The 22,316-nt window shown below is 36.1% G+C and overlaps 1 long non-coding RNA gene across 1 annotated transcript in view; it reads right to left on the minus strand.

Moving 5' to 3' along the window:
• Nucleotides 1-21,699, minus strand: part of LOC309482597 — an 88,904-nt gene extending 67,205 nt beyond the window's left edge. The window contains exon 1 of the long non-coding RNA XR_014200333.1: nt 21,292-21,699. This is a non-coding gene — a long non-coding RNA (uncharacterized lncRNA). The remainder of the gene's footprint in view (nt 1-21,291) is intronic.
• Between the last annotated feature and the right edge of the window lie 617 nt (nt 21,700-22,316).

The raw sequence follows: 22,316 nt of genomic DNA on the forward strand, positions 1-22,316 counted from the left end.
CCAAACTTTTGGCCTGTACTGTAAATAAAAAATAGTGTCATGTTAAACAGAGGAGAATTATTGTAGCAGGCAAAATAGAAATAGAGCGCACATCTTGACTAAGCCTAACATAGTAACATGATATTTTGGGTGGAATCAGGTCATGTGATGTTTTTGCAGTCATGTCTCAAGTCTTAACCTTGAAAACGTATTAATAAAAATGAATAATTCATTTTTTCAACTTTATAAACTTTGGTCCACAAACAATTTGTTTCTCAAAGGTCAACCCAGTATGAGATAAAGTATGGAGCAGTTTCCAGGATTGGATGTTGTATGGCACTGGAAAGCTCACACTAGGGCACATGGGAACAAACAAAAACTCTAATTTTAGCTTTCGCTGTGGAAAGTCGTCTTTTATGACAGCAAGTGTAAAGGGTTATGATGCACGGAGACAGGGTGCTATTCTCTTATCATCCTTGACAAGCATATTTTAAACCTTGTTGGCTATTGAGTGTGTTGTTATTTTAACAGTGTGAGGTTTGCTTCAGATCAAATGGAGCATATTTATTATATTCTTTCTGATAGGTTTATCTGCGATTCAGTCATTATGTTAATATTTTATGCTTTTTGTTATATTGAGCTAAACAAATGCTAATCCAATTTGTATACAGCTACAGATACATTAGTACTGCATAACCCAGCAATATTTTTAACAAGAAAAGCATGCAGGTTTTCCCACTATTACTGTAAATAGATCTCTGCTTGAATTCAGAGAAAACCAGTTTAATGCATGTTGACAACAAAAGGTCACATCTCATTCCTCATCAGGTGCATGTTTTGTTTGCAGCAACAGGTACTTTGATATTGCAATCAATTTGCTAAAAGTCAGATATCAGGCTTGACATCAAAAGTATCTTTTAATAGTCATTTAGTCAGCTATTATATGATCAACCAATGGACTGGGTTTCTAACCTATACCGTTAATAGTATTTTATCATTTCATTTTATTTATTTATTTCATTTTATTTCATTCAAAAAATGGTCCTTGAAACGTTCATAAGGTTGAATAATCAAAACCGAATCTTATGAGATGTTTCATTTTCTATTAGTTTTATATGGTTTCAATTAAAACAACCATTACCAAAATTGTTACGTGGCTAAATACACTTTATAATCCTGGTGAAATAAACATGAAAATGTTTATAATATTATGAATATTTTACATTTATAAAATAAATAAGGGCTGCAAATTTGTATGTATATAGATAGATAGATAGATAGATAGATAGATAGATAGATAGATAGATAGATAGACATAGATAGATAGATAGACATAGACAGAGATAGATAGACAGACATAGATAGACATAGATAGACATAGATATAGACATAGATATAGACATAGATATAGACATAGATATAGACATAGATATAGACATAGATATAGACATAGATATAGATAGATAGACATAGAGAGATAGAGATAGAGATAGAGATAGAGATAGAGATAGAGATAGAGAGATAGAGATAGAGATAGAGATAGAGCAGTATCTGGGAAACTGTGACCTCTGCTGACGACAGTAGAAACTGCAGGCAGTGATGTGACTAATTCAAAAAAAAAAGAACAAAAAAAAAGGTCAAATTCTTTGTGGTTCTTGTTGATATAAGAGGTACTCAAAGAATAAATTGACTGTTGTTATTCATAGAATTTGTATTGTTCCACTTGGATAGATAAGATGAATTAATAGATAGAGGAGCAATTCCAGCACAAAACAACAGATGCATCAAACATAAAGTAAATCAAACGCCACAATGCATACAAGACAAAACAGTGTACACTGACATGGCATGTGCAAAACACAAATGCATTTGCATTACACTTTAATGCGCAATGCGAGTGAATTATCTGGTAATGCCATTGTGCCCTGAAACGAGAACAACTGTCGGTGCGGTGCCATGTTGTCACTCCTCATGGGGGTTTCTGTCAAGTGTAATGTGTGGCCAAGGACTGTGGGGAGAGGAGGAGACAGTGTTGTATTGTCTGATAGCAGCAGGCAGGATCACCCGTGGTGCTTCTTACAGCATCATGGTAGAATAAGCTGGTGGCTAAAGGTGTTCCCAGATTATTACAGTGCTCATTATAGAGAGGATGTGCAGACTTGTTCATTATGGACTCCACTGTTGCTGCCTCTGCCTCCAGTGGATTCATGGGTAATGCTAACTGAGTAATGGTAACTGAGCATTCTTAGATACTTGAAATCTCCTCATCTGATATTGCAATAGTAAAGAGAAACAAACTGGACACAGACTGCTACATATGGTGAAACACTCGAGTCATTTCAGAAGATACAACTCCCTTTAATGGCATACCTGTGGTCCTCCACTTCAGTGAGTTTGGAGTAAATGTATATGTAGCAGAGCAATAGCATACGATATTGCAATCCACATTCCACACAACATAATGGGAGACATATCAGAAGATGACACATTTTTAGTGTGCATCTTACTGGCTCATCTGTGACCGGGACAGCAAGTCTGTGTGGTGTGTGTCGATATCTATGGCATCCAGAGTAATGTCAGCATACCACCACGTAGGACAGGAGTAACTGTCCACGCAAGAGGAAGCTGTCTGAAAGGGATGTCCAGGTACTAACCCGGATTGTATCCAAAACAAAAACATAAAACCACAGCAACCCAAACTCACTGCAGAATTAAATACAACCTAACAAAAACCCTTGACTCTCTTGTTCACCAAAACTGTTCGTCGAGAGCTCTACAGAGTCAATATTCATGGTCGGGTTGCTATAGGTTTCATTTGTTCCAACAGTACAAATCTTGGGCTGTGGACAATGTGAAACGTATTGTTCTTTGAGTTCACCTTCACTGGTGTGGAGAAGCCCCAAAGCGGTGACTGTTGCTGGCCAGAGTGAAGCACGGTGGTGGATCAGTGATGGTTTGGGCTGTATTGCCAATATATATACTGTGCTTGATGGGCCCAAGACTATACCGAACCATGGAGGACCATGTGCACCTAATGGTTCAAACATTATACCCTAAATGGGGTAAAGTTGAACATCTCCCATGGCATGGACAGCCACCATATCTAAAGGGTTTGAACATGGAGATGGCAATACCAACAAAACACACATACTGGGGAAATATATAGCTTGAAAATACATCACTGGAAAAGAGCATCTGCTTTTATAAAAGTAAGTAAATGTCAATGTAGTGATTCTCAAGAAACACTGTACTGATAAAATGTATATAATGAACTGTAAACTGCTTCTGAGCAATTTGAGTCAAATGAATAATGTAAAGGTAAACATCACAGACATCTTATCTAGTTTAAAATGAGAGTGATAAGGTGAAGACTCAATTACCTGCCAATGAGTTGAACAGATGAGGTCAAAGACAAGGCAATCAATGAGCCAACATTGAGATCAGTGACAAGGTCTTCTCTGAGGTAACTGATGAAGTCATTACTGAGAGTCACATGGCTCCTGTGATATGTTAATCAACAGTGCGTTATGTTAAGTGCATATATACACGAAGTGCATATATGTTCAATAGATTAGAGTAGATAGTTGACATAGGTGACAGCTAACCATATTCATTTACTGTAAAATGTCAACATAGGAATGCTTTCTGTATATATATATATAAAGAATCTATTTTGGAACACATTAAAAATACACCAAGTCATAGTCATTGAATTTGTTTGCATCAATAACAAGCTTTCCAAGGAAGTTATTAACAACTGATGCCACCATCGTGAAGACAACTTATAAGATATATAAGGCTCACTACTGGCTCACAATAGCAATGTACCTTTACAATACTGAGTGTTCTGAGACATGTTTAAGATGCTTGAGAAAGAAAACCAATAAGTACTGTAAAGGGGCAACACCAGGAGTCCTCAATGGGCCCATTATTCTCCTCTGCCCTTTGCTCTCTCGGCTGAATTGAGTCTCTCAGCTCACACCATCTCTATTTGTAGGGGTCACATTTCTGCTGGTAACCCCCGGCTTATAAAGTCATAATGCAATGGTTCAAACATGCTCTGTATTTCAAAACTTACATATCTGATGGATAGATATAGATAAATGGTAATATGGTAATGGTAAAAAAGATCAAATAAATAAATAATTTCCCTTTTAGAAATTCTTCTAAGGTCTCTGGGTGATGTTCGGCATGTGCTTCTATTTTCACTTATCTTCAGGACGAATACAGACCAATTAGAATTGGTTTCGTTCATTTACTGTGGAACATGGATGGATTTTCTATCTCTGTGTCATGAATTAAAAGGATATGTTGTTTGTCTGATCACATGCTAACCTTGAAGTATCACAGTGTCTCTATGGTTTTAAAAGGATATTCTGCTAATGTTCGTGTGTAAGATTGAAAAACTGTTTTCAAGGGACATGTAGTTCAAAAACATTTTTTTTTCAAGTGTCACATTGATTGCTAAATATTCTGTGTGAGACATAAAAATGTCTGTTATCTTGCTATTTTATGACAGTAGAAATCATCCATTTAAATGTGTATATTCCCTTTTTTTGCCCCATTCTTATTGTTTTGTGCTTTGTGCCTAATTTTTCTCTTTTAGATGCATGCTTGAATGCTATTTTGTGGATTTTGCAGAGAAAAAGCAAGACAATTTTACCCTTTTAAACCATGGGGAGGAATTGAACAGATGAGTTATTGAAGCTAAATATTACTGTTAAAGGGCAGATCACAGAATAAAAATTAAACCGCCTTCTTACTTTTGAATAGGTCAGTGGTTGAATGATGTTAAAGGAATCACCTCCACAACACCTGTTATACGCAGATTGTTTCTATTATATATTATACTGTATATATTGAACATTAATAAAATATCTTTGCATTTGCATTCATTATTGTGGTCTTCATATTTATTCATAGAATTTACTTCCACTGTTCCCTAAGTTCAAACAAATGGCAGATCCACAACTTCTGAAGGCAGAAAGTAGATATTAGACATTATTAGATATATAGATATTTCTATTTGTATATAAATGTGCTAGTACAATAACCAAATGTCTAAAATGTGTTTTTCACATTTCTGAAGGGTCTATGGCATTCCCATTAAATGGAAGCAGTTCAAATAGTGAATGAATTTGTGAGGACATTTTCAAAAAATCTTTTAAAGATTTTAAGATTCTTTAAAAAAAAAAATCTACTTTTCCAAAAAGAATCACAAATTTCCCAAAAAGAATCGCTACATTTTAAAAAAGAATCGCTAATTTTAAAAAAGAATCGCTACTTTTCCAAAAAGAATCGCTACATTTAAAAAAAGAATTGCTAATTTAAAAAAAAGAATCGCTACTTAAAAAAAAGAATCACTACTTTTTCAAAAAGAATCGCTACATTTAAAAAAAGAATCGCTACTTAAAAAAAAGAATCACTACTTTTTCAAAAAGAATCGCTACTTTAAAAAAAAGAATCTCTACTTTGAAAAAAGAATCGCTACTTTTTCAAAAAAAGAATCGCTACTTTTTCATACTTCAAGAATCGCTACTTACGATTCTAGAAAGTAGCGATTCTAGCGATTCTTTTTTGAAAAGTAGCCATTCTTTTTTGAAAAGTAGCCATTCTTTTTTGAAAAGTAGCAATTCTTTTTTGAAAAGTAGCCATTCTTTTTTTAAAGCTGCAGTCGGCAAGTCTGGCAGATTGGGTCGATTAGCCAAAATTTTGAATGTTTACAACTCTCATGCCCCTCCCCACTACCAGCGAGCACCCTCCCATCGAGGTCGTGCTCGTCAGTGTGTCACTGTGCGTGTGTACCTGATTTTCTGTGAACGCGTCCGTCTCTTCAGCATCTATCAACACCATGGACTCGGAGGTAGGCTGCCCTGGCTAATCTATCCATAGATAGCAATAACCGAGGAATTGGAAGCTTGTTAGTAGATTTTCTCTCCGCCATCACGCTTCATGCAATCTCCAGGCGAACTTCAGGCGTGGCGTGTGCATGTGATATTAACGTGCGCGAGTGAAGGGGGATCTGTGGCGTGTGCACGACCTGTGATTGACAGTCAGATCTCACACCCCCCTGCGCTGATTGGACCCGATGATCCGGGAGTGGTGGATTTTTGCAAAACAAATAACACGCTCCAGGTGGAGTTAGAAGCTCGGGGGTTTTTTCTAAAACCATCTTATTTATGTTGTTCTGTCGGATTATAGTGTCAATTTCACTGAATATGATCAAAAAAAATTTTGCCGACGGCAGCTTTAAGGCGAGACTCGGAAGGTGTAACATTTAACTCATAGTTTTTTTTTTTTACTGGTCAATTTTGAGATTTTTGGATATTTGTCTTCAATAACATGTCTTCTTTCAGACTTGTGGTGAAAAAAGTCAGAAAGACACATTTAGGTCTTTATTTTACTACACTTCAGTCTGTTTGTGTCTGTAGATTTCTCATAAATTCAACAAAAGTTGGCGTTCTAAATAATCCCGCTGCTCCGCGGTCGCTGCCTGCACCCTGTCATCACAAGCACCGTTACGAAGCTCTCTCTCTCTCCTGTACAATGCTGTTGGATCCAAATATGGTTATTTCCTTTTTATCAGCAACCAATCGTGAAAGTAAAAGGGGGGATTTAACTCTAAATGCGCAATCTCATTGCCTGATATAAATCTTTAAAGCCTGTTTTCTCAAAATGACTTTTCTCTCATACTCCAAGTCCGAAATCTCCACTTCAGTAGCACCTATATACACCAAACTTTCCAGTCTTGTACCTAGATATATTATGAAGACATTTACAGAGGGATTTGTAAATATATTATTCCTAGCCTGATTTATATAACATTTTATTCTAAAAATCATGGTGAAAATAAATTTTTTAAGGCTATTGAGAGTATATTCTGATTTACAGGATAACAAAAGTAGATATCCCTCTGTATTTTTTTCCCCCTTTAATATGTGAACACAATGAAAAAAGAATTTTGAACCTGGGTTTATCCAATACTCAGATTTAGTTTTTTTTAATATATGCACATTAGCGCATATTTAATTAGAGAATGAGTAGCGATTCTTTTTTTTTTTTAAGTAGTGATTCCTTTTTGAAAAGTAGCGATTCTTTTTGAAAAGTAGCGATGAAAAGTAGCGATTATTTTTTGAAAAGTAGCGATTCTTTAAAAAAAAGTAGAATCACAAACGGCAGTTGCGCAGTAATACTAATGTAATGTGATCACAGGTGTATGTTTGTTGAGTAATCGAACGCGGCTCAGAATCAAGGACCTGAAATATCCATTTTATAATTATTTGACACTTCCAACATTACTAGCAACATCAGCACACTTTTTATGTCTAAGATGCTGTATTTAATTAAATTAAAATAAAAAGACTGGATCAATTTTCGTGTTTTTATTTACCGTTTAATGGTAAGTTTAAATGATCACTCTCCAGCATACTCTCAAGTATGTGCATGGGAGTAAATGCACACATAAACCTACCCCAACATTTAAACCAGCTGAGATAGTCGGTGATGTGCCGCATCAAAATATTGAATCTAGAGCACAGTAGCCACCGCCTTTCAAGTGTCTTTGGTCAGCCAGGCGCACAAACTCAATTTAGAGGTAATGATTACTTTATTGACAAGCCTGTGGCTTGCTCACTGTGCTATTGGAAACCAAGCCTCTCTGCAGCTCCAGCTATGAAAGGAGAAGTTAAAGACGGACAGAGATGAGCAGAAAGTGGAACATAAATCATAGCTCTCTCAGATGACGAGCTGTATGGTGAATCTAGCCAAAGCATTTATCAGACATTTCTACAAGAAAGCAATTGCTTTACTACAGAGACACATATGGACATCCTGTTTGTATGTGAGAACACACATTAAATATACATAGCTACATCATGATTTATTATCAATGAGAGTAGGGTTATGTATGGAAATTTACAATTGTTTTTTTTACAGCAAAATATTTGGTGTCATTTTGCAATAAAACAAACTGTAGGGGAGAGCGGGGCACAACCTAACGCTTTTTGACTTTCTCAGTTTGTGTAAATCTACTTATGGTTCAGAGTATTTATTTTTTCCCACATTAATTTCCCACATGTCTAGTACAATTATGTGGTTTTGTTTTATTAATACAGTATATACTTTTTTCTTGACATACCCCGAAAGAATGGAAGTGAAATGTGACAACATGCCCCATAGGTGGGGTACATTGTAACATGTGTGGGGCACATTGTAACATAACATATGACAGCTTAAAATGTTATCTGATCTAATAAAAAATATATACAAAACAAACTAAAATATTTTCTAAATAAAATACAATTAAAAAACTTTTTCATATAAAATAATGGCAATTTTTAATAATTAAATATATATATTTTTTTGAGTTTTGACTACGAACACATGAAAACACAGCTATACAACATAGTTCAAAACAAATAAATAATTAGTCATTTCTGAACAGTGACTCTCAGTCTTTATTCACCTTTTTCTCACGTTTTCCCAATAAAATTAATAAAAGTATAGAATAGAATATAATAGCATATTTCTAATAGGGGCTCATTGTAACGCAGTGTTACAACATGCCCCCGCCTGCACAACTGGGGTTTAAACCCTGCTAGTGTCTTCTGCTAGTTAGCGAAGCATTAAATAACTATCTCAACTGTTAAATAACATCTTGGAGATTAAAATAATATCAGATTTGTCTTATTTTAAATAAACACAAAAAATAGAGATGAAAAATTTACTTAAGTAAGAAATTTACTTTTGCTATGGTTTAAAAAATGTCTATGGATATCTTCCAAAAAAATTATAATTTTGGCGGTTTTTTTTTTTCTATATAGTGTTGATATGGCAACTAGTAAATACACAAAGTTTCGTCATCCAAGCATGTGCGGAAGTATTTAAAACAAGCGTGTTACAACTAGCCCCGCGTTAGGTTGTGCCCCGCGCTCCCCTACATTTGATTTGATTGAAATAATAGTACAATCTAAAAAATGCTGGGTTGTTTCAACCCATGTTTATGTCAAATATGAACAAACCCAACCGTTGGTTTAAATGAAATTACATTTTAAGAAAAACAACTTTCATAAACCTCTTTTTTCAAGTACTGTATTAGTCTAAAATATAACAATTGCAATGTCTTTAAATAAACTATGAGGTGTTTGTATTTGTCATGCTTATGTGTGCACTGTGAAAATAATTGTCACCATTCACTCTAAAATCACTTCTAAAGTGTGTCAAGTTGAAATTAGACCGTGATCTCTAAGTGTTTTCCTTTTTTTGGAGCATGCAGAAGTGATTGTTGTGTTGCTGTGCGGTGTCTCTTCACTATTCATCCTCTCATGAAAATTAAATTGCTGACTACTGTTATGACATTCCACACATTAATCTCATTTTAATTCCTTATGCTTATTCTCACTCCCTTCTTCTCTTTTCTTTTGTCTTTGGACCGCTTTAACAGATCACTTTCTCCAGCAAAGGGACAAAGAAGACGATTACTAATTCTTTAGTCTCAAGTGTAAGGGCCGCCACAATCAGTCCAACAACAGTTTCCGATAAGTGGCAAAGTAGTTTAATTCCAATTAAACTTTTATCTGACTCCATTTTATCACAACCTCGAATTTAGGTTAGAATGCATTGGATTATTTTTTTAAACTCTTTTTTAGGCAGTGAAGGCCTCATCAACATCCTCAACAAACCATGGATGTCTCCATGAAGACTCCAATCTTTAACCAGATGGAACTGGATAAATATTCTAAATGTTCCGATCCAATCTGATTTCTGACCTGTAATGCCTGAATCATAATCATACACTTTTCGTTCGTTTGCCAGAGGAGAACTGGTCCCCCCGAGGGGTTTCTCCCAAAAAGTTTCTCCATTCTGTCACCTGATGGATTTTTGGTTCCTTGCCACCGTCGCCTTTGGCTTTTGGCTTGCAGTTAGGGATACTTAACATTCAACAATATTTGTTGATCTGCATGCATTGACACTATTAAATGAGAACTGAACTGACCTGGACGCAGACATCACTGTTTTCTCCAGAGTGGCTGTATAGATAAATTAACTAAATTAATAACTTCTTTACAAACAAAAATGAACCATCACTGAACTTACTTAAGCTGGACAATGACACTATTTTCTTCTAGATCTGCTGTACAGCCGAAACAAACTGTTGCATTATTTTCCTGTTATCACTGTAAAGCTGCTTTGAAACAATCTGTATTGTAAAAAGCGACATATAAATAAAGGTGACTTGACTTGACTTTATTGAAATTACACCCGTTCATCCAGATTCTTATAACACTTTGAGTCTCGCACCGGCCGGGTATACGATCTCATTATCACAAACTCGTCAGTCTTGGTCATTAGACAGAGGCGATTGACTAATAGTCTGGATGGCCATACTCTACTTGCTCATTCTAGAATATATTATTTAGTCCCCATAGATCTGAACACACTGAATTAGGGTAAGACTATATCTAACCAGAGGTCATGACCATTACCATAGAACCAAGCTGACCAAAACTTAACTTCCTCTAATGGTGACTATGTATAATCATGCCATGGTTTCCCATGTACACTTAGTTAGAATAATATTACAATAATAAGAGGTTGAGGGTCACCCTATTTAGAACAACACACTGTTGCTCTAAACGGAAAACCAAGTATTATCCTCTACTATCTAAGTATACATGACTAATGCCAATGTGTCAGTCGGACACAAGTCAAATGTAACAATTTATTATTAGTCAGGTAAATGTATCATGCCAATTACATAATCAGTCCAAAGATAATCAATACATAACATCAAATGCTCTGAGTGTCTGCATTACGGGCTGACGGGCTTTCACCGAACCTCTTGAAACATTTCTTTAAATACTCAGATCAAGACAGAAACCTCTTTAAAATGGAAACATGAGCTAACAATGGGAATCTGCATTAATCAAGGTCCCAGACTTGGGTAGTTTTCACCTTACTGAAGACAGAACTCTTAAAACCTTTTTTACCTTTTGGTTTACTTCTGTGGGGATAAGACCATTGTACCAGTCGCACTGAGACATTTCAAATGATATCAAACATGTATAGTGTTGTATGATAATTGTTCACATTAAACCACATAGATTTTTGGGTGAATTTTAGATTCATCCAAAGAGAGAGAGAGGAGATGGGGGAAGAGAGGGTGGAAGGAAATAAATGTAAATTAAGACAACACTGAGGTGATTTACTCAATAGTTTATGGTGAATTTTGCAAGAGAGAGTTAAAATGTTAATTTCCAGAATGGTCCTTTTTTTTTCTCAGAGAGTATGCAGACTGCATTACTTTTTAAGTATTGCTGCTTTTGTTTGACGCCTTAGCAGCTGTAAATCCTAGATTGGTTTAAAAAAAATAATAATAAAAAAATACACCAAGGTCTTAGGAGAACCATATCTAAGCCTTACCAGAGTGTGTGAAAACATTAACTTGATGCAATTTTGGACTTGACGAAAGTCTTATAGGTTTGGAACGACATAAGGGTGAGCAATAAATGACAGAATTTTCATTTTTGGGTGAACTATCCCTTTAAAGGTATAGCCTAGTTCACCCTAACTATTGGTTGGACCTCAACATTCTTCAAAATATCTTCTTTTGTGTTCTACAGAAGATTAATCCCCTCTAAAACCATAAAAACTCACCAGACTGACCTGCATGGCAAGACCACAATAGGCTGGTTTAAGTCGTTCAGAAGTACTTCAGAAGGCTAATAGAACAAGCCAAAATGTATCATTTTTCTTTATATAATCAATTTATATTTGACAAATATCAATGAAAATATTGAGGTGAATGATTTTATATTGCTGCCAAACAATCACTTTAACTTATTTTGAAGGGCAAAGGCCCCTTTCTAGCTCAGCAGCCACATTATCTCAGCATGCCAAAGCAACATGCTAATGCTAATCAAGAAAAGCAGTGGGATCGATCCTGTCACAATGAATCTTAAATGAAAGAAGGATGAAAAAAGGCATAGAGGGAGGAAAGGGGAAGGTAGCTGATGTTATGTTCCTTCTTGAATATTTGATAGCATCTGTTTGTTGCGTTCAAATATGCTGTAGCTTTTGTTCTCCTAGTCTAATCAGTATTGTAGGCATCACAGGAAGGTAATTGTGATTGAGAGAGTCTGAGTGGGTTTGTGTCACTATGCTGCTCAGAGCTACATGGGCTGCTCACATCTGATTTGCATAACTGTGTTTTAATCAAGTTTATAATTGGCAGCTGCTTTTGCCCCCTGAACTGTAAAATAAACGCAATCTTTTGGAAAGTGATGGAGGGAGATTTTTGGGGAGGGGAGGGAAATGGAGGGTAATGCGTGTTTATATATTTGTCTACATTTACTACACATTGTTTTGCACCGCAGGTACTGCAGGCAGCACACCTGTGTAAATGGAATAATAAATTGCACATGATTGTGTGCTAAAGGCAGCCACAGCTCCCACAAGGCCAGTAACAGGGAGGAGAAGATGACGGATGGCAGCCATGGTGGAGTTCTGCCTGCATTTTAACTGTCTTAGTTAAGGATTAGAACACCACCCAAGGGCTGTCACTACCTGATTAAGCTGGCAGGAAACAAAATAATCTTAAAATAGCTTGGTGAGAACATGCAACAAGATTTAGCTTTAGTGTATTCGTCTGTTTTTTTTTCCAGTCCTAGGTTGCGTTGAAGAATAAACTCTTCAGCCTTAATGTGTGTGTGAGTTTATTTAAAGAGATAAAGTACCTCATCCAAAATCATCAGCCGTTCATATTATAACATTTTATCAGCAGGCTTCATGGGGCTCAGAAAAGAAATAAAATTTGCGCCTTCAAAAGTCAAAAGTTTTAGAAGTCATGCTCAAAAAAAAGTTCTGTATTCAGAAAAATACAGTAAAAAACAGTAATTCCTAAACATTGTATGATACATGTATCCTTTTCGTAGTTTGAACATTTACGTAGAATATTCAACATCCGTGTATTCCATGGAAGCGATGAAACAAGGGTGAGTGAATAATGACAGAATTTAAAGGGATACTCCACCGTTTTTTCCAACGCATTCTCATCCTAGGGTGTCATATACTGACACTTTTGGCATTTCGTCTACATCCAACGCACATGGCACCCTTTAGCGTCAATATGACAACCACAGAGCTTTGTTTGGTTATGGGTAGGTTTAGGTCTGGGGTAGGGTTAGGGTTAGCCCGCTAGGAGGCGCCTTCTGGCCCATATCTATCTGCGTCTCATATTGACGCTAAAGGGTGCCATGTGCGTTGGATGTAGACGAAATGTCAAAAGCGTCAAGTATATGACGCCTTGGGATGAGATCGGGCTGTTTTTTTCATATTAAACTATGTTATTCCCTTAACTAAGACAAGTTGATGCATACCTCTTTCGTCTCAGTGCGTGCACTCAATCGCTCTGGCGCGCGGCGACACTTTGATAGCACTTAGCTTAGCCTAGTTCATTCATTAGGAACCAAACAGAGATGAAGTTAGAAGCGACCAAAAACCTCCACGTTTGAAGTTGGGAGCACTTCGACTCGGTGCAGTAAAAAGTCACTCCTGAAAAATCCTCTCCCTCTCACTTCTGTCATTAGAACCAACGTTTTTTTTTTTCTGCGCAGAGTCGAAGTGCTCCCGAGTCCCAAGTGCTATTCCGCCATACATTATAGTTATCCTTTTTACCCGCTTAGAAAAGTGCCACATTTTATTTTGTGTCCCCATACTTGGTCGTGTAACTACTCGTGTAACTGTATTTAAATAGGGAAAACGTGGAGGTGTTTGGTCGCTTCTAACTTCATCTCTGTTTGGATCCTAATGAATGAACTAGGCTAAGCTAAGTGCTATCAAAGTGTCGCCGCGCGCCAGAGCGATTGAGTGCGCGCACTGAGACGAGAGAGGTATGCATCAACTCGTCTTAGTTAAGGGAATAACATAGTTTAATATGAAAAAAATGGTGGAGTATCACTTTAAGAGAACGGTCTAGAGAAATGCTCTATACAGTGACGGTTGGCTTCAGGAATGGTCAAATCCCACAAACATGACCAGTGTGCGTATGTGTAGATGCTGATGATAAATTCAGGTCCGTTTCCTGAAGAATTCACCGAGCTGGCTCTCTGTGATAGAATAAGTACCCCACAGCTTAAACCCTGACCTTGTGATAACACAGACAATATATCTCCTTCCTCCTGTGTCTCTCTCCATTCATCTATGTCTCCCAACGTTTGTCATTAGCTCTCTGCCTTTTTATATCATTCCCTGTCTCTTTCTCACTCTGTTTTTCTATCTTTCATGCTGTGTGCATGCTGTTTCTCCTATCTTTTCCATGTGACCTCGAAAGCTAAGGCCTTGGTCAGACCTCTGTGCACAGCGATCTCTCTCCAACTGAACACATTATACGCTCTACAACCTCTCTAAGCTACTTTTTCATTCTCCAGCCCAGCTACAATTTAACTCATGTATGATATTAGCTATGAAGACCTAAGGACATGCAGTTTTTATAATCATTGTGGGACATTGTTTTGCAGTGAAGCCTACAATGTTTTGCCAGTGGGGGTCAAAACTCTTTTAAGTGGAACAGACTACAGTGAACTTTTTAACAGAATGTTTGAGCTGAATTTTAATCAGTATCATCCCATTGAAGGGCAGAGAACAATATAAGGTAACACTTTAAAATACTGTTCTATCATTAATGAATAACTACACAGGAACCAATGAGTAACAATATATTAAAATTCTAGAAACTGCTATTAACAAGAAACTAACAAATGAGTAAGTAATAGTGCTCAGTTGAGGTAGTTCACTATTAGCTAATCAATTCTAATGTGACGATCATGGTAACCCACTAATGACTCAAGTATTACCAAAGTATTACTAATTATTTGGAAAAGTATTCTAAAGTGAAAAGCATGTTAACTCCCAAGTAATGACTGAAGTCACTGTACGCTTTTGAGGTTTTTGTAAGGCTTTTTTTGTAAGGTATAGTTTCTTGTTAGTTATATACTAGAATGTTAATATTGCGTTACTGATTTGCACCTGTGTAGTTATTAATAAATGATGGAACCGTATTCTAAAGTGTTACCCAATACAGAATCTTCACCATCCTAAGTCCGGTGCACAAAGTACAGTTTTTCAGTCCTTTAAAATAGTTGCTTTTCAGATATGTACAATGAGCCTGGGGAAAGTTTGAGCAGGAGCCAAAGCAAGACCGTATCATATACATTTTATGTCAGATTGTGCGATATACACCTTTTGTAGATACGTTAGTCATGATTGGTAGTGTTGACTGGGCATTTTCCATCATCATTTGCGTTACTTTGTGACACGTAACATTGAAGTAGTGCCGCACAAACACCCTTTGTCAGAGGTATTTATCACAAGGCAATTAAGTGTCACTGTTGATTTTGCCCTAAAATGAAATCTTTTACAATTCCATTATTTCTCAGAGGAAAAAATTACTCATAATTACTCATATGCAGTGGAAGCACTATGAAATGTGCTGGAAATATCTCCAATCAATGTAGGTCAATGGCAATGATAAATAGCTAAAAAATAATTTAAGTAAACTATAAAAATGATGTGACGCTCTTATTTTGAGTCACAATTTAGAATGAGCCGTTAATAAAGAAACACGATTTTAAGCAACTGTCTTCTGCTATTTTTAATTGTTTTCTTTTAATTTTATAAAAAAAAGTCTCAGGTTTCAAATTAAAGTCACCATGAAATCAAAACAGACTTTTTTTTTATTTATGATTTATCAGTGCACATCTTCTTCTTTTTTTTCCCTCATATTCTTTAATCAAAATAACTTCCCCTCCTTCTTGCAGCGTCATCTCTTCTCTTCTCTGTTTACCGGCACGAGGGCGGGAAAATCTGTCACTCACAATGACATCACAGCAATAGCAAACCACAATGATCCAATTGATTCTCGATAGACAAAATCATGTCCCGCCCTACATTTTCCAGTTCGAGAAGCAGTTTCTCTCAAATATATATCACAATAGGGAAGAAAAGGCAATCGCTACTTCCATTTCATACCGACTTTAAGTGTTTTTTTTACTACAGAATTAAAAAAATAACTCTCACTTTGACACTCTTAAATTTCTGTACGATTTACTGAAAGTGTCCATCTCTCATTCAATGTCTGTAGCTCATTATTTAGTGAGAAAAAAATACTTCTCTTCAGAGAAGAGCATACATCTAAAATTGTTAAATATATACACTATATTATAAATGTATTGTATTCATTATATTTTAATTATGTCTTAATTATTTAATTGCCCGGTTTCACAGATGAGGCTTAAAATAATCCTAAAAGTTTTAACTGAGAGCAACTTGCCATTGTTTTTTCCCTCAAGATGAACACCAGTAATGAACTATGGCCTAATCCTGGCTTAATCTAAGCCCCGTCTGTGAAACTAGGACAGTGCACATGTATGTTATAATAAAGCTTCAGAATGTCTGAACATTGTTTAAAATCTTGTCAGTAAATAATTCCTCTATGCATGATGTTGATGATTTAAGTTATTTTACTTATTCAGATATAATACTTGGTGATGTTTTCAGTTTGCATCATTAATAAGTGACAAAGTTGAAATGTGTTTTTTCTATTTTGTCTAACTTTCAGAGAACAAAGACCGTGAGAGTATTCTCAAAGAGTAGGCCACTCAAAGTTAAACAATTGTTTAACGTCCCCAAGCACCAGATATAGAGAAACAGTCAACGGAATGAAAACAGGCAGGCCAATGACATTTCAGAGCATGACGAGGCGCAGAATGTGCCAAAAGCACAAATAACAGATGTCACGTCACTGGCCAAGAAATATGCAACAAAGCCATACATATGCAAGCACAATCTGGCAATATAGTAGATGAGACATCCCTCCCTATGTAGACCTGAGACACAGGATGATAAGGCCCATCTCTTTTCATTAAGATTTTGTTTTTAGCTTCATAAATTGCATTAGGCACTGCATCTCTCAGTACAGTGCGTTGCTCTTATTAATGACTCAAGCCAAGAGCAGGGACGCTGTCTTCTGATTCGCTGTCTCCTCGAGGCACGACGCCCAAAGAGCAGGCGAAGCAAATTAATTGGATGAGCAGAAATGCAGACAGTGGAAAATTGGAGCTCTAGATCTCGTAATGCATTCATCATTTCTTTTTCTTGTTTTTGTGCCACTGTTGGATGCTCACTAGTTCTTAAAAGTACGCTCACTGCAGTCAGCTCACCACTGCATTTCAATTTGTCTTCATTTGGACGTTGCTGCTTTTACATTCAAGGTTGTCTTTAAACTATTGATGACAAAAGCACTCCACAGATATAAAACGGACAGCACTCATTTTCAAGTATTCAAAAATGTGTCATATTATGTACATATACAAATACATACATATATAAAATGCATGTTCGAGTTGTCTTAACTGAAGGCAACTTGCACTGAAATATATAAAAAGTGTATGTGTTTGTGTGTGTGTGTGTGTATATACAGTGCTATGCATAAGTTTAGACACCCATGCTAAAGTTGACTAAAAAGAGGAATAAAAAAATCATCTTTTGGAAATTGAACTTAATGCCTTTCACCATACCTAGAGATTGGCATGGAGTACTTTCCATAAGATCATCTCTCAATGCTCTCAAGCTATTAGGCTAACTGAAATAATACCATGCCAATCTCTAGGTATGGTGAAGGCTATGTGATGATGTGGGGCTATTTAAATTCCAAAGGCCAAGGGAACTTTATCAGGATGCATAGTATCCTGGATCCATGAAGTAACTGGCCTTTAAAAATAAAAATCTGCCTGCCTCTATGGGAATTTAACATAGGGGTGTCCTGACTTATGCACCCTGGATTTTAAGGAAGAACATTTATTTATTAACGATACATTATTCATTCACAAAGAAAATTGGTGTCCTTAAAGGTTGGATTTTCCCTAATTTTTTTAATTAAGGCATTAAGTTCAATTTCCAAAAGATGATTTTTTATTCCTCTTTTTAGTCAACTTTAGCATGGGTGTCTAAACTTATGCATAGCACTGTGTATATATATATATATATATATATATATATATATATATATATATACACACACACACACACACACACATACAGAGTATGTTTTTGTGTAAATGCTTCCATGAAGCTCCCAAAAAGTAAAAGATGAGCAAAGCATATCCAAAGATTATCATGAAAATGTCCAATATGGTATAATAATAATAATAATAATAATAATAATAATAATAATAATGAAAATACATTTAGTAATGTAGTGATAGTAAGTTGTGTCATATGTACCTGTGTGAAGGACTCTAAGCAACAAACAGAGCCCCTGGTGTGCTATAAGTCTTCAGGTGCTTTAAGATCCTTATGGTTCTTGTCCCAGATGATTGTGTGCAATAACAACAGCCTGATTGGGGCAAATTATGTTTGGCTTTTCAATAATGTGCAGCAGCTCACCTCTGGCATTTAAGTTGCTCTTTCAAGCTCTGCTACACATGTGGGACATCTGTATCCAGCATGAGAACATACAATATTTAAAACACACTCTTGCCTGAGCATATAATGACACAAAGACAAATAAGACTATGGAAGTATTCATGGTCTGCAGAAAGGATTTTGATGAGGTCGAGCTGAAAATGACCATGAGAAGTAATGTGTGATTCTAGTAGCCATTGCAGATTTCTTTTTCGGTGGAAAAACAGAGATTTGCAATTATACTTTGTCTGAAGTGCAAATGAATTGTAGGCATGTTTTTCTTTCCAAAAATCCCCCCTCTGGAAAAATTATCTTTATTATTCCCATTAAAATTAATTGGGAACTTTGGTAACTTGAATTGGTAACACTTCAGTTTAGGGTCCAATTCTTACTATTAACTAGTTGGGCTGAGTTTCCCGATAACGTTGTCTCTTAGCGCGCTACGAAGACTCGTAAGGTATAACCAGAGCCATAGAGAGAGAGAGTTGCGACACTCTTTGATGTCGCCGCTATGGCTGTCACGTGGTTCATGTAAGCCCCAATAGTTCCAAAACGTACGCTGGCTGTCATGTTCTTCTATGGGACAGACAGCAGCGATTGCATTATTGAACGGTAAATATAAAATAAAACACACACCCAAGTACTTTTTCAGCTGTTATTGCATTATTGCATTTTGTTAATGTCAGTTTTGCATTTGGAGATAAGTTTTAGGCTATATTTTTGGAGGGAAAAGCTTAGTGTTCATGTTCACATGGGTAGTAGCACTGGCTTTAGCGGCTCTAACTTAACTTTTCCATATCATTCATCTGATGATGGACGTCTCATGATATTTATTTTAGCACAACTGGGCTGTATTAGGCTATTGATTCCCGTGATTTTGCTTATAAATTTTGATTCAGCCATTAGCCTACCTTCGTGATCACGCAAAGAGGTCTGCCGTGGCGGTCCGTTCAGAATTCGCTTAGAAGCTAGCTCACTTCTTCTGATGAAAGTACCCCAGGACCACAACGTGAAACATAATCATGTTAAGACTAAGAATATTATTTTAAGATTAAGGCCATACACATTATCAAAACTATAACAGATTAAAAACGAATTTAAGCATGGCTGATACAAATGAAGGTTTTCAAATAAAATATTTTTTATTAAACAATGACAGACAACAAAAATGTGTGCTTGTGTGTGTGAACAAGAAAAACAAAAACCAGGGGCAGGTGATCCATGAAACAGACAGGACTGGTGATGGCCATAACAATCCTAAAGGTCCAGCATTGTTCTCACAAGCCGCTTCACTCAAGACAATAATAACATAATGAAAAGTTAGTATATCCCAAAAAATTAAATAAAATAAAAGTTGCTATAAAGGTGGTAGCGATTCATTACCGAACTCTTAGCTGACGAAGTCGCGCTAGCTAACTAATGTTAGCTAGCAGGCAGTGCTTGAAAATTGGTTGAAACAACCAACATAAAATATAAATAATTACGCTGTGCATGTACAAATGAAGACCAGTATAAGCATCGCAAAGGGCCTCTGATACAATATAGACAGTTGACAATACAAAAGAGGTCGATATTTCGGCAACTTAACTCTGGAACAACTCGACGCGCAGCAATGTAAGTGAATGGTGTCCAACGCCCAAATGACAGTGTTTGGAACTATTCCGATCTTCATATCCCGGAAGTAGGCGGTTAAAAGCGCCGCCATTATTTACAACGGAGGTCTATGGGAGTGTCGCAACTCTCTCTCTCTATGGCTCTGGGTATAACTTAACTGAAGGTATACCATTTCTAGGAGTGTTCCCCGAACTATACCTTAGGAAGCTGCTTAAGATATCCCTTCTTACGTGCGACGTTACCCGGCGCTGTCCGTGGCGATGGCGCTGAATCTGCTGATATCGATAACTCGAGAATCAATTATTCTCTCGTGCAGGGGCTGCTTATCTGAGAAAGCGGTGTTCTTTATAAAAAAGCACTTTAGAAATAGTTGAAATTGCATTTATTAGGACTCATGGGATATTATAAAAAGTAATCCAAACTATAATAGCATTGCCTACATATTTTAAAATAGTATCATATATTGCTGCCCATAATAACCATTTAAATTTTTACATGCTTTCTTCTCTTTCCCATTTTTGTTCGCTGAGGTGGAGCTGCGATGAAATATTGTTCTTGTAAATACTTTCAAGCATTTCAGTAATAAAAGTGTACATCTTGTGTACGGTGCTCGGCAGTGATCAAAAAGGATTTAAACAGTGAATTTTGAATCTCTTCTTGTAAACTCAGAGATGTGGATTCAGACGGCAATTAAATCACCACACGACCTGTTTGTTACAAAAGACAGTAGGTACTAATTTGGCCAGGATTTTTACGCGGGTTGGGTGAGGAAAAAACACTGATATTATGGATTCGGACGGCACTAAAATCACAGACTTACCCCTGCAAATGTTTAAAATACCATACGAGCCCATGAGAAACAATATTAGCGTCCGAATAGGACTTAACTGACAGTAGCCTATGCTTTCATTGGCCTTTAAAAGCGCTCTTTTATTAAAATACATTTATAAAATTGTATTATATATAATAATATAATTAAGATTCTAACAACAATCAGTGTAATGACAATTTTATTCTTTGCATGAAAACACTTGAATTAGCCTAATTGAACACTGTCTGTATGTATTAAAACTTCAGAATTATATTCGTATAGACCCGCAACAGTGATAAGGTGAAGCTAAGAGTGGTCCAGACCAACCTTACGAAAGTATGACTTACAGAAGGTATACTTAACTAAGAACGTTTCGGGAAACACGTATTATCCATAAGGTACAGCTTAAGGTGTAACTTAAGAACGACGTACACTGTAAAAAATTTGCTGTTGTTATGCAGCTATTTGCCAGTAACTTACTGTAGATTTAAATCGATGTTATTTACTGGCAACAGTTCACTCAAAGTTAAATGAACATTAAACATTAACAAGTCTTTGTCTTTACAGAATAAAAATATAAAATAACAACCTAATGCAAAGCATTCTGGGAACCAGAAATCTTCATCAACCTTTTTCTGTTTTTTTCCTTCAGATTCTGGTTCCCAGAATGCTTTGCATGAGGCTGTTATTTTAGTTTTGTTCTGTAAAGATAAAGACTTGTTAATGTTTAATGTTCATTTAACTTTGAACAAACTGTTGCCAGTAAATAACATCGATTTAAATCTACAGTAAGTTACTGGCAAGCGGCTGCAAGTAATACTGTAATTTCTACAGATTTTTTTTAACAGTGTAGCGTTAAGAAGGTTTCGGGAAACTCAGCTTTGGTTATTAGCATGCATATTACCAAAATATTGGCTGTTTATTTAGTACTTATTACATATTAATGCCTTATTCTGCATGACAATATTCTACATCCCTTAATCCTACCCAATACCTAAACTTAACTTTACTAACTATTAATAAGCAGTAATTAGAAGTTTATTGAGGCAAAAGTCATAGTTAATAGTGTGAATTGGACCCTAAACTAAAGTGTGAATTGTTTATCCCTACACTAAACCACACATCTGTATCTGTCATACATGCTTAAAATAATGAGTCCTCAAATGTTAGTAAATTGTCATGTCAACTAATGTAATCGCAGAAGATTAATGATGCTCTACAGTAGCACTGCATTGGTCAGGATCTTTTTTTTTTTATCTTGCAAGACACATTTATCATGGCTGAAAACATTAACTATTACAACAGGTCACTCTCAGCAACAGTCTCTGTATGTATTACACTGCAAAAAAAAATTTTGCTACCTTAAATTTATAAGTAAAATCAACTTGGATGTTCAAGTCATTTCAACTTAAATGGCATTAAACAGACTTTAAGAAAAGAGTTGATTCTTGTA

Source organism: Leuciscus leuciscus (genome assembly GCF_965113295.1).
Source record: "Leuciscus leuciscus genome assembly, chromosome: 19".
Lineage (NCBI taxonomy): Eukaryota > Metazoa > Chordata > Actinopteri > Cypriniformes > Leuciscidae > Leuciscus > Leuciscus leuciscus.